This window comes from Triticum urartu, chromosome 7 (assembly GCF_003073215.2).
Source record: "Triticum urartu cultivar G1812 chromosome 7, Tu2.1, whole genome shotgun sequence".
Taxonomy (NCBI): Eukaryota; Viridiplantae; Streptophyta; class Magnoliopsida; order Poales; family Poaceae; genus Triticum; species Triticum urartu.
The window spans coordinates 452,830,306-452,844,489 of record NC_053028.1 but is presented as its reverse complement, the minus strand read 5'-3'; positions in this window follow the sequence as shown (position 1 = coordinate 452,844,489).

Genomic DNA, 14,184 nt, shown 5'->3' with positions numbered 1-14,184 from the left:
TTGTAAGGATAGCTTTCTTTGGCCATGTTATTTTGAGAAGACATGATTACTTGGTTAGTATGCTTGAACTATTATTATTTTTATGTCAATATTAAACTTTTGTCTTGAATCTTATGGATCTGAATATTCTTGCCACAATAAAGAGAACTACATGGATAAATATGTTAGGTAGCATTCCACATCAAAAATTCTGTTTTTATCATTTACCTACTCGAGGACGTGCAGGAATTAAGCTTGGGGATGTTGATACGTCTCCAACGTATCTATAATTTTTGATTGTTCCATGCTATTATATTATCAACCTTGGATGTTTTATATGCATTTATATGCTATTTTATATGATTTTTGGGACTAACCTATTAACCCAGAGCCCAGTGCCAGTTTCTGTTTTTTCCTTGTTTTAGAGTATCACATAAAAGGAAAATCAAACGGAGTCCAATTGACCTGAAACTTCACGGTGTAAGTGCATCTAGTGCCACCCCTAGTTGGTTTTGGAGTATTGACGACAAACCTAGTTGAGGGACTAATGTGTTTGTGAGAATTGCAGGATAACACAGGTAATAGTCCCTCATTGATTCGATTTACCTACCGGAGATGACCCCTAAAAATGTATGAAGACATTGAAGACAAAGGTGGTATGTGAAGGTATTCACATTGAAGACTATGACAAGAGAAGACATTGCGTGAAGACTATGGAGCACGAAGACTTAGTTGTTTCGTTGTTTCGTTTTCTTCTTTGTTGAGTCATAGGAACCACCGTATTGTTAAGTGGGGTCCAAGTGAACCAGTCAGAATGACTGAAGTGATGCTTAACCAAAGTCCTATGTCTTCGAGCGAAGACAATGAGAGCAAATCTTATCCAGAGCTGGATAAGTCAGCTTTGCTTGTAGCTCAAGTAAAGTTGACGTGTGTGTTTGAAATCTGACCGTTGGAACATGTGTCAGTTCCTTAGTGACCCAGGGTCATTTCGGAAAAATCAGGTCGGGTTGCCTAGTGGCTATAAATAGCCCACCCCTTACACCATAAATTGGTTGGCCGCTCAGAGTTAGTGCACGGCTTTTGTTGTTTGAGAGCAACCCACCTCGAAGCCTTTGAGAGAGAAATCCTTGCGAGGACAAAGCCCTAAACACCCAGAGCCAAAGAGTGTTAGGCATCACTGAAGTCTTCCTGTCTATGTGATCTGAAGACTTATTACACTTGAGGACTGTGAATCCTCCTGCCGGTTAGGCGTCGCGTTCTGAGCGTCCAAGAGTCATTGTGGATCGCCGGTGAACGAAGTCTGTGAAGGTTTGGAAGTCTACCTTGAAGACTTACCAGAGTGATTGGGCGAGGACTGGGTGTCCTTAGCTCAAGGGGAATAAGGTGAAGACGCGGTCTTCTGAGTTGAATCTCAGCCTCCCTAACCAGACATACAGTTGTCATAGAAACTGGAACTGGTCCAACAAATCATTATCTTCAACGAGCCACTGGTTCTATCCTTCCCATCTCCCTATTTGCAGTTGGTCCTTCTGAAGTCATTGCCCGTTTGCATTATCTTTTTGTCTTCACTGTGTAACTACTTGTTCTGATTGGCTTCATACTATCTTATGCCCTGATCTATACTGCCTAGCTGCTATTAGTCGTTGTGCTTTCACTTCATTGGATACTTGACTATGGCTTGCCTAGTGTAGTCTACCTTCCGCTGCATGGTAATAGGTTTGTTTCTATCGTTTGTCTTCAAAACTTCCATGTTTTGAAGACTTTCATAAAAATCGCCTATTCACCCCCCTCTAGTCGATCACTAGCACTTTCAATTTGTATCAGAGCAAGGTACTCCCTTGTTCTATGTGATTCGGTTTAACCACCTGGAGTTTTAGCTATGTCGACTGCAGGGATAATCAAAGTCTCCGCTGCATGTCCAGTCTTCGATGGAACTGAATATCCCTACCGTGGTCATCTGACCAGAGGATAGTATGGCCGTGCAAGTGCTCTGGAAACATCCAAGCTAGTCTGGGACTGGCTCTCCAAGGTCAACAAAGGTGTCTCAACCCAGAGAGATCAAAGGATCAGTGTCCTTCGCAACCTCTTCAACCGCTTCAAGAGAAACGACAATGAGAATGTTCAGCTCACGTTTGATCAACTCACTGACATCACAAATGAGCTTCAAGCTCTCGACGCTACTGAGATCACCAAGCATGAAATCGTCAAGACACTCCTGAGATCACTTGACAGCTCGTTTAACACCCTAGCCCTGATGATTCAAGAACGCCCTGACTTCAAGAGACTCGATCCGTCTGACATACTTGAAAGGCTCAACACACATGAGTTTTAGCTTTCTGAGAAAAGAGACATCTACAATCCCAACTATGGGCAAACTCGTGCTTTGAAGGCAAAAGTTGTTTCCTCATCTGAAGAACAATCTGACTCCAGTTCTGATGATCCTGAAGACATTGGAAAGGAGCTTGCTATGCTTGTGAAGAAGTTCCAGAAATTCACCAAGAAGAAAGGCTTCAGAAAGTCCTCACGATCTAGCTCAAGGAATGATGAAGCTTCTGCTCATGACTAAAAGAAGAGAACATGCCACAAGTGCAAGAAACCTGGTCACTACATCTCTGAGTGTCCACAGTGGGACAATGAGAACAACAAGAAGAAGAAGAGCAAGGAATATGATTCTGACGACAAGAAAAATAAGAAATACTCAAAGTCTTCTTCCAAGTCTTCCTCAAAGTCTTCATCACACAAGAAGAGCTCATATGGCAAGGCTCGTGCGTTTGTTGGCAAGGAAATGGATTCAGAGGAGGAGTCTGCTTCTGAGGAGGCAGAGGTGGAGTCTGAGGAGGAGTCCGATTCTGGTGTTGCAAGTCTGGCTACAGCCTACGTTGCCAAGTCCATATTCAACACTGAAGACAATGACTTCGCCACTGACGTTGATCCTAATGACAAGGACAACTCCGCTCCCACCTACTGCTTCATGGCACGCGGTGCCAAGGTAAACTCACGCACCACTCACTATCAAACATCAAGTGAATATGACTCTGATTGTGGTTCCAAACCTAGCTACAAAACACTTGCTAAAATTGCAACTGAACAACAGAAAGCTATGGAACATATTCAAAAACAGTTAGACAAAAGCGATGACCTGTTAGACGCTAAAATGACTCGATCTCAGTCCTTAATTGAAGACATAAAAAATCTTCATGTTAAGTATGAGGAGCTTGAAAGTCGTCATGAAACGCTCTCAACAACTCATGAAAAGCTTTCCTATGATTATCTTCAAAGGAAGCAAGAACTTGAGAAATTGAGAGCGGCTCATGAAGATCTTCAAAAGGAAAACGAGTCACTTCGCGCCACAGATCAGTCCCGCTCAGGAAGGATTTGAACCACCATGTCTTAAATGCATTGAGCGTGATAACGCTACTTCTGTTGCTGGATGTTCTACTGCTTCTACTGTTGCAATATCTTCAACTTTTGATGTGGTAACTAACCCCTCTGCTGAGGATGCCACTGCTATTTCTGATGAAAATGCTAGGTTGAAGACATCGCTTGAAACAGGGATGTACAAAAGTCTCAAATGGCATCAAACACTATGTGATGTCCTGAAAAGGCAGATTCTGAACCGAAACCCTAGGAAAGAGGGTGTTGGGTTCGAAAGGAAAATGAATGCTGATGGCTCTTACTGGAAACCTGAGCAGTACCCCAAAACCACATGGGTTGCTGCAAAGGAGCCTTCAGTGGATCCATCCACCCTATCTGGCTTCACTTGTGCTAATCCCATCGCCATTGATGAATCCTTTGATGCAAACTATAAACTGTTTAAAAATCAAAATGGTGAAGTGTTTGCCAGGTATATTGGTACTAAATGCAGGAATGGGCCACCTATGAAGAAAGTCTGGGTGCCGAAAAAGTGTTTGGAGAATCTTCCTATGAATGTAATCATGACACCACAAGTGAAGAAGACAAACCCCAGACCATAGGCTTCATGTGGTCCAAAGGATTCATACAAATAGAGGACTCACCTGAGTCGCACTAACTCAAATGTTTTGCAGGGAAACCATACTCAGGCCTATGCATATGAGCACGTTTCATCAAACCGTCATGTTCATAAGACCCAGAACTACTCTGCTTATTCTTATGAGTACTATTGTCCACCTGCAAGACTATTTGCTAGGGCTCCCAAGCCAAAGTTCTCAAATGCTGCACTTAGACTCATTGCTGCGAAGCCACCCTTGAAGATGTGGGTGGCTAAGAAAGCATAACTCTCTTTTGCAGGGAAAGGTCTCCAGCTGAAGAAATCAAATGCGTCCGAAGCTATTGCTGGGGACCTTAAACATCTTGTAGGGCGCAAGATCAAATGCCCAAATGGTCTTATTATGTACTTTGTTCCTGAGTCGCTTGCTACTTGCCCTATCAGTCCTAACCTTGATCTAAGCTTTAATAATCATTTTGCTCGTCAAATGTTTATGCTTCACAATGCTCTTCGTGAAGCCTATCCCCCTAACTGCACTGTAGGGTACGACACCAGCTGCTTCAGAATGGATTATTGATAGTGGATGTACTAATCACATGACTGGCAAGCGAAGTCTTCTCATGGACTCAACCTTATGTCCATCTGACAAAAGTCACATCACATTTGCGGATACTGGTAAAAGCAAGGTATTGGGTCTAGGTAGAGTTGCAATCTCCAAGGATCATCACATGGATAAAGTGATGCTTGTTGATTCCCTTGGTTTCAACTTGATGTCTGTCTCAATGCTTTGCAATTTGAACATGATTGTGATGTTTGGAAAATATCGTTGCCTTGTTCTAATGGAATCTTACAAATCTCTAGTATTTGAAGGGTATCGGAAAGATGATTTGTACATGGTAGATTTCTCAGCAGGACCACAGCTTGCCGTATGTCTTCTTGCAAAAGCTTCAGAATGCTGGCTCTAGCATCGGAGGCTAGGGCATGCTAGCATGAGGAACTTGCATACTCTTGCAAAGAAGAAGCACATCATAGGCATCGAGGGCGTCAAGTTCAAGAAGGATCACCTATGCGGTGCCTACGAAGCAGGAAAGATGACGACGGCCAAGCATCCCTCGAAGACAATCATGACAACGACTCAACCCTTCGAACTGCTACACATGGGCCTCTTCGGTCCTACTCACTACTCAACTCTTACTACTACTACTTGTCTCTATGGCTTTGTCATTGTTGATGATTATTCAAGATATACATGGGTGCATATAATCCTCTACAAGACTGAAGTGCAGGATGTCTTCAGACACTTCGCCAATCGAGCCATGAACAACTATGGCGTCAAGATCAAGCACATCAGAAGTGACAATGGCACTGAATTCAAGAACAACGGCCTCGATACTTATCTTAATACTTTGGGCATCACTCATGAGTTCTCAGCTCCGTACACGCCGCAGCAGAATGGCATCGTGGAACGCAAGAACAGAACACTCATTGAGATGGCTCACACGATGCTTGATGAATACAAGACTCCAAGGAAGTTCTGGCCTGAAGCCATTGATACTGCATGCCATGTCATCAATCGTGTTTATCTTCACAAGCTTCTGAACAAAACATCTTATGAACTCCTCACTGGTAAGAAGCCAAATGTCAGTTACTTCAGAGTATTTGGTGCCAGGTGCTGGATCAAGGATCCACATCACACTGCAAAATTTGCACTGAAAGCACATGAAGGTTTTATGCTTGGTTACGGAAAGAATTCACACTCCTACAGAGTCTTCAACCTCTTTCACTATAAAGTGGTTGAAACTGTGGATGTGCGGTTCAATGAGACTAACGGCTCGCAAAGAGAGCACCTGCCAAATGTGCTAGATGAAATTCCACCAAGTGAATCCATCAAGCTTATGGGAACTGGAGAAATCATACCGTCTGAAGTACAGCCTGAAGAGGAACTTATCATCTCTGCACCTGATCAACCTGAAGACAATGCTCAGCCTGAAGACAATCCTTCTAACGATGATAATGATCAGCAAGAGCAAAATCTTCGTCCTGTTCATCCTCGTGTTGCAAATGAAGTACCGATTGAGAAAATAATTGATAGCATCAATGCACCTGGTCCACTCACTCGTTCAAGGGCAACACAACTAGCAAATTTCTGTGGGCACTTCGCATTCATCTCAATATCTAAACCCAAGAAAGTTGATGAAGCCTTCATGGAACCTGAATGGATTCAAGCTATGCAAGAAGAGCTTCAACAGTTTGAGCTAAACAATGTATGGGAACTGGTCAAGCGTCCTGATCCTCGTAAACACAATATCATAGGCACTAAATGGATATATCGCAACAAGCAAGATGCAAGGTAGTCAGAATCCTGACTCGTCTGCTAGAATCATACGACTTCACGACCCTACGGAAGCATGTCGATCCAAATCCCACTATGAATCCGGATCAGGTAGAATCCATGTTGAGTCACAATCCAAATCATAGAATCTTGTACGAAACTGTACAATCCCGACTATGTTATGGACTATGTACGATTCTACTAATTTATCTAAGCCGTTTATTTAGTTGTAGCAGAATAGTATGCCATCATCCAAACCCATTTTCATATACCTCATGGATCTTTATTCCCCTCCCAAGCCCAAACACCCAGCCGCCGACACCTTTGATCTAGCTCTCAGAAACCCTAGATCAAAATTGAGGATCAAGCTTGTCAATAGATGGAATTGGCGTGAAAAGGAGGATGCTTCAAGATTGATCAGAGAAGGAGAGCAAGACCCTTCATGGTTTAGCACTGCGAGTCAGATAGACAAGTGATTGACTATTCACTCACTCTAAAAAGAACCTAAGTAAATTTCATGCATTGAAGGTTTAAATGTTCTATATATTTCCCTCTCATATATGTTCCATACATGCAAGCTAGATGGTAGGTTAGCCGTAAAAAGAAGTGGAATACAACTAGCATTGATGTGTACGTTCTTTTCTCCATATTTATTGTCAAAACTCTATAGAATCCATATAAATTTCTTGTGTGCATACAAAATATCTTATCTGAGTAAATCTAGTAGAATCCTCGATTCCACGACTTGATCTTATGACTCGATTCTGTCTGACGATAATCGACCCGACTCCGAATCCCGACTCTGACTACCTTGGCAAGATGAGCATGGTCAAGTTGTCAGAAACAAGGCTCGTCTAGTTGCTCAAGGATACACTCAAGTTGAAGGAATTGACTTCGATGAAACATTTGCTCCTGTGGCTAGGCTTGAAGCTATATGCATACTGCTGGCCCATGCAAATCATCATAACATTCTTTTGTATCAAATGGATGTGAAGAGTGCTTTTCTCAATGGCAAGATTGAAGAAGAAGTGTATGTTGCACAACCGCCTGGCTTTAAAGATCCAAAACATCCTGACATGGTTTACAAGCTCAACAAGGCACTATATGGCCTCAAACAAGCCCCTCGTGCTTGGTATGACACACTCAAGGACTTCCTAAAGAGCAAAGGCTTCAAACCTGGTTCCCTGGATCCCACACTCTTTACGAAGACATATGATGGTGAACTGTTTGTGTGCCAAATATATGTGGATGACATTATCTTCGACTGCACTAATCAGAAATACAATGATGAGTTTGGATACATGATGCAAGAGCAATATCAGATGTCCATGATGGGTGAGCTGAAGTTCTTCCTTGGTCTTCAAATACGACAGCAACTCAACGACATCTTCATATCTCAAGAGAAATACCTCAAAGATTGCTTGAAGAAGTTAGGAATGCAAGACTGCAAAGGTTATACGACGCCAATGCCTACCAAGAGTCATCTAGATTCTGACGCCAATGGTAAAGAGTTCGATCAAAAGGTATACCGCTCCATGATTGGTTCTTTGCTTTACTTATGTGCATCTAGGCCAGATATCATGCTTAGTGTTTGCATGTGTGCCCGATTCCAAGTGGCACCAAAGGAATCGCATCACTTAGCTGTGAAGCGAATTCTTCGATATTTGGCCTACACCCCAACACTAGGATTATGGTATCCAAAGGGCTCAGAGTTTGATCTAGTTGGATTCTCGGATGCTGATTATGCTGGTGACAAGGTGGATCGCAAGTCTACATCAGGCACATGTCACTTTCTGGGACGATCACTTGTGTGTTGGTCTTCAAAGAAGCAGAACTGTGTATCTCTCTCCACTGCTGAATCTGAATACATTGCTGCTGGATCTTGCTGCGCTCAGCTGATATGGATGAAGCAAACACTCAAAGACTATGGCATTCATCTGAAGCAAGTGCCACTCTACTGCGACAATGAAAGCGCCATCAAGATTGCCAACAACCCAGTTCAGCACTCGAAGACAAAGCACATTCAGATCCGTCATCACTTTCTTAGAGATCATGTCATGAAGGAAGATATTGATATCATTCACGTCAACAATGAAGAGCAGCTGGCAGATATCTTCAGAAAGCCCTTGGATGAGAAAAGGTTTTGCAAGTTGCGGTGTGAGCTAAATATCTTGGAATCCTCAAATGTCATGTGATCATGCACACATCCTAACACTCATGCATGTTGATGACTTAGATGTGCAAACACATGAAGTAACGTATGTCTTCAACTAATGAAGACTTACACTCTAAGTGTGAATACATTAACGCGGTATTTGACTTCGGAGCGCCACGATAATTGTGCGCCGTGTCTGGGTCTAATATTTCCTATACGGTGGGTAACGCCACCACCAAACTTTTGTTTGGAATACTTTCTGTTGGCGTTGCATTTGCAAACTCTTCGCATTTGGTTTGTCTTCATTGTTAACATGGCTTCATGTTTATCTTCAATATACTGATTTGGTTTCTGTCCTCTACAACATTCACTTTGCTGCGGTTGGACCCTGACCTTTCTATGCTCCCGTCTTCTAGTTGAATCTCTTGAACTAAGTGAATGTGATTGGACCCTGACCTTTCTATGCTCCCGTCTTCAGTCTATCTATCCAAATCATATGCATTCTATTGAAACGGTCGAATGTCTTTGCTGCATCCTTGTCAGCAGAAGATACAGAGACAAACATTAAATCTGTTTTAAATGCTCAATCCTTTTTGCCTGAAACCCGGAGAAGCGGGAATGACCACCCGACAATCCAGGCGTGCGTGGGAATGTGGAACAACCTCCAATGTGTTGCATGATCGCCATGTGTCCTTCAGATGTGAACTGCCAGGGGCACCTGCGTAATAACGATGTGCCGTCCATGTCCCTATAAATACACGCCTCACCCTAGTCATTATCTCTTCTTCCACTTCTCTCTCTCTCGCACAAACCCTAGCGCCACCGCTAGCCCTCGACGACGCCGGCAACAAAGCGCTTAGCTGCCGCGACCTCACCGACGCCATCATCACGCCGGCCGCAGACATCGTCTTCTCCGCCGTCGTCGTAGGTGTCCTCCGTCGCCAAGTTAGGGCACGGAAGATCAAACTGCTCGGCCTCATCTCCTACTCTGTCTAGCAGTTCCTCGAGTGGCAAATAAAAACTCTTTTTACAGTCTTTTTGATCCGATAGATTCATCCTTTTCAACCACAAGCGATTTCTGTTCCTACAAAGTTAGATCTATCTCGTTCTACATCTCATAGCATGCCTAGTATGTTCACTTATGCTTCACAAAGTAGTTAGATTCCTCACTTGTACTTATTCGTGAATTCGTACAAATCTGGAACCAACTCTCTACATATGAGTGAATGTCTTCGCACTATGAGGTCAATGTTTTCTAAAACTGATTTATCTTCAAAATCTTCTGAGAATGCATATGACCTCTTCCCCTTCCCTCGCATCTCTAATGCTATCACAGGTACATGTCCGTGGGAGAATCCCTTGGTTCTCATAGTCTGCATTCATTTGCAGAGTTCTTACAGCATCACATAAATTCACCTGAAGCCAGTTCCTGTCTGACCAGTAGATGGAAGACTTTGACAGTGTTGAAGCCTTTCAGTCTAAACTTCATGGCAATAGAAAAATCGGTCAGGAAGGGCAGCAGACAGCGCCGTGGAAACACTGCTAAGGACCTGCCTCCGGATCTCTATGAGTTATACAAGTCAGATCGAGAAGAGACCTATGGAGAATGCAAGAACCGAATCCAATGGATTCGGAGACATTGGGCAGAGGAATAGTTCAAGTACAGATTCGTCACAGATGAACATGCTGAGAAGAATGCCATAAAGGGCCCCTGGGGAGATATAATATACAAAGGTCTTCAGCCCAAGTCGAAGTCCAAAGCTATTGCTCAGGGTTTCTACCCCTGCATGATTCGTGGACCTCAGCCTGCTAATGCCGACCCATCCTCTCTGTTATGGTGTCGTGAAGATAATCTCTTCAAGCGCAACTTTCAGTTTACAAAGAACTCGGCTAAGAAAAACAAGAAGTCTTTGGGATTAGACTTCAACCCAGGCCCCTCTGCACCACGTGCCGACGGCACACGCGAGGCTGAACCCAATCTTGTTGGGCCCTTCTACAACTTAGAAGGTCTCATCACTCATATAATGGTTCAAGGGGCAGACGTGGATCAACCTGCAGATGACGCTGATTCTGACGAAGCGCCTGCACCACCGAAGCCTGTGAAGCAAAAGAAACCAAAGGCTTCAAAACCCCCCTCTGCACCGAAAGTCTTACGGGCGAAGCCTCTGGCCATTGCACCTCCTGAAGCCAGTGTGCAGTCTGAAGATCTCTCACGCATCTCCAAGTCTGAAAAGTTGAAAAAGGCCATGCAACCCAATGGTCAAGCACTGACCCCTGCTGCTGTTTTGAGAAACGAGAATGACGCCATTGATTTGTCCAGCGATGACGATCTTGGCGATGACGCTCTTGAGAAATTGATAAAGAGCAAGCAAGAGGCGGAAATCTTCAATGATCTTCCCCTCTTTGATGTGGAAATCTTGTACAAGTTTATTAATGAGTGGTTTGACAGCCCAGATCTCAGTTTTGATGATCTTCAGCTCCCAATTGGCCTCAGCATCTCCTTCCACGGAGCCATTGCTCCTGAGCTAGCTCTGGCACAGAAGATTGTTGAGCTGAAGCACGAAATTAACTATGAAAAGGCTCAGTTCAAGAAGCACATGGCCAAGCTCAATGTTGAAGACATTCAAAACGTCAAGGTCATGATGCGTGAGCTCAAGGAGGCATTCCACAAGAAACGAGAAGAAGCAAAAGGTTCTCGTGACCGCATGAAGAATCTTGCTGCCAAATGTGTTCAAGGCTACAATGAAGCTGAAAACGCAAGGCTTTGGGGAGACCAGGCATCGACCCCAGAATGGCTGCCAAGAAGAAGAAGAAGCCAGCTGTGGCCGAACCAGAAGCATCAAGGCAGGAAGAACCTCGCATTGTCTTCCCGGCCAGTATGACAGGCTCGAAGCCTAGGGTCCCCACAGTGGCTTCAGAGTTTAAGAAAACTAGAGCAGCTGAAGCCGAAGCCAGAAAGCGCAAGACCAAAGCCACCACTGATGATGCTCCCTCAACCAAGAAAAGAAAAACAAAGAAGAGAGACCGGGCTGCTTCCACAGAGCCCCTTGTTGTCGAGCCAATTTCTATTGCTCGTCCTTCCTCTGCACATCGAGAACGTCGTTTGGTAGTTCATGAGCCTGCTTCCACAGAGGCTCCTGAAGCTGAAGAGAATCCAGCTGTTGACCCCACCACAGCTGAAGACATTGGTCCTCACGACAATGTTGAATATGATGAAGTCCTTCCTCAGATCGAGCACAACTTGGTATCATCACCTGTTCTCACGAACAGCGAACTCATCAGCATTGGTCGTCCATTGACGCCAATTGCTCAGGATGACTCATGGGCTGATCACCCTCAAGAATCCCCTCGTGATGAAGAAACACTAGTCACTCCCCCACCACAGGTCACCACTCCGGTGATTGACAATGAAGACTTTAAGGCCCAACCAACTCCATCTCCACAGGCGTCGCCAGCATTTCGCAGGCTTCGCAAAGGACCAAGGCCCCACGTCACGTTGTCAAGTGTTCCAAAAGGAGAAGAGCGCCAATCTGTTTCACGTGAAGTCTTTCCTGAAGCTTCTCCTACTACGAACATCCCTGAATCTGAAGCCAAAGCGGCTGAAGATATTCCGGCTGCATCAGCCGATGAAGAAGAAGAACCACACAATGAAGAAAGAGCTGCTACACCCTCATCCAACCATGAAGTTGTTCTCGAGGAGAACGTGTCCAACCCTCCAGTTCCTGAAGTGGAGGTTACCAATACTGAGGCGGCCACCAACATCAACACTGAAGCAAATGACGTTGTCATGGCTGAAGATAATGTGGCGCCTGAAGCTAATGTGGTGCCAGATGTCACTGCACCTGAAGCTCATGATGCACCTGATACAAATCTGCAGCTTGAAGCCAATGCCTCTGCTCCTGTACCACCTACCAGGCCACACACCATCGAGCAAGCATATGATCGTGGTCAGCTTGTGACCATCCGCTGGCCAAATCTAGTTCCTCCGCCTGCTCCCGGACCTTAATTTGCCTATCATGTGGAGCACAGGCCTCAGGTCCAGAAGCCAAAGCGCATGCTACCACGGTTTCCAGGTACTGCAATGTCACCAGGATCATTTAATCTGAATGGATTCAAGGCACACAACACATTCTTCGACAATGACAAGAACCCCTACACAAGGCCAAGAATCTCTTCGGACCGATTCTGGAGTTATCAGCAGCGAAGCTATTATTCATGCATCTTGTACAATCAAGGACACATCTTCCCTCACATGCATCTTGATTGTGAAGCCATTGCTAGACTTCCATGCCTTGAAGAAGCCCTTGACTGCTTCCATGATGCGGGTCTGCTCAACTTTGTGACTGCCAAGGAACACTGGAATGAAGAACTTCTGCTTCAATTCTATGCTACCCTCCACATTCGTGGATACAACAGGGATCCGAAGACTTGGATCCTTGAGTGGATGACAGGAGATGTTCATCATGAAGCTAAAGCCCAAGACATCATTGAGCTTACAGCCCTGCCCACTCCAGGCGAATATTATGAATCAGGTTGTCAACAACACCAGAATGCTTTGGAGAGCATTTTCCAGAAGCCAGAACCCAACATGAGCCAAATGCTGAGCATGATGAAGCCTTTACCACGCGACGCTGAATACCCAACCGAATTCTTTGTTGAAGACCTAGATTATATGCCCCACACCATTTACCATATCATTAGAAAAACTCTATGGCCCGTCAAAGGACATTCATCTGCAGCGAAGCTTGAAGGAGCAATGAAGACTTTGGTTTTCTATATCTTCAATGGCATAAGCTTCAATGCTCAAGACTTCTTTATCAGGCAGTTGGCTGCATCTGGCTCTGACATCTTTGGTCTGAAGTTCTATGCTCCATGGGTAATGCGCCTTATCAAGCTTCACTCTGCCTTCAACTATCAGCCGTCTGCGCGCAATCATCTTGTATTCTTGCCAGAGGTTGATCTGTCTGTTGAAGCTATTTACCCAGAGCCTGCAAAGGTCCAATCTATCTTCACAATGTTGATCGTCAAAGCTTCACCCAGCCCATTGAAGGAGTTCAGGCAGTCTCTCGTGTTTATCCCTTGGCTGGCAATGGCAACACACGTGCCCCCTCGCCCCAAACTAAGCCACTGGAAGCACCATTGCCCAAAGGCCTCGGAAGCGATCTCGTGTTCTCACAACCGAGAGCTTCTGTCACTCTACATCAGAAAATAGGATAAGCATCATGAGTGGCTTAAGTGTCAGATGCAAAGCCTCTTGGTGGACATAATCGCATTCGCAATCTTGCCACCAAGAATGCCTTTATTACACATGAAACCTGTCGGAGGTCCTGGAAGAGTTTGACATTGCTAGTGCTGAAGCTGATCTGCAAGACGATGGCTTCACAGAAAGATTCAAGTTTGACTCAACTCCTCCAGGAATGCTCACTTGCGTCAGACTCCCTCACTTGAAGACTCTGACTATTCTTCCTCAGCTGCGACGGTGAATGCCAGAGTCATCGATGATCAAGATGATGCCACTTCACCACCTCTAACTTCAGCGCATGTCGACACTGCACCGAGTTCTTCTGCACCACCGGACCTCAACGACGACCCTGCTGCTTCGCCTACTCCTCATGGGAACGAGTAGAAAGCTCTGTGTCTTCAAACCTTTTTGGTCATTACTGACAAAAGGGGGAGAAGCATATGAGTTGATAGTCTTCAAGCGGTCCATATGGGTGGTTGCTTTACTTTTTGCTACATTTGCAAAGTTCT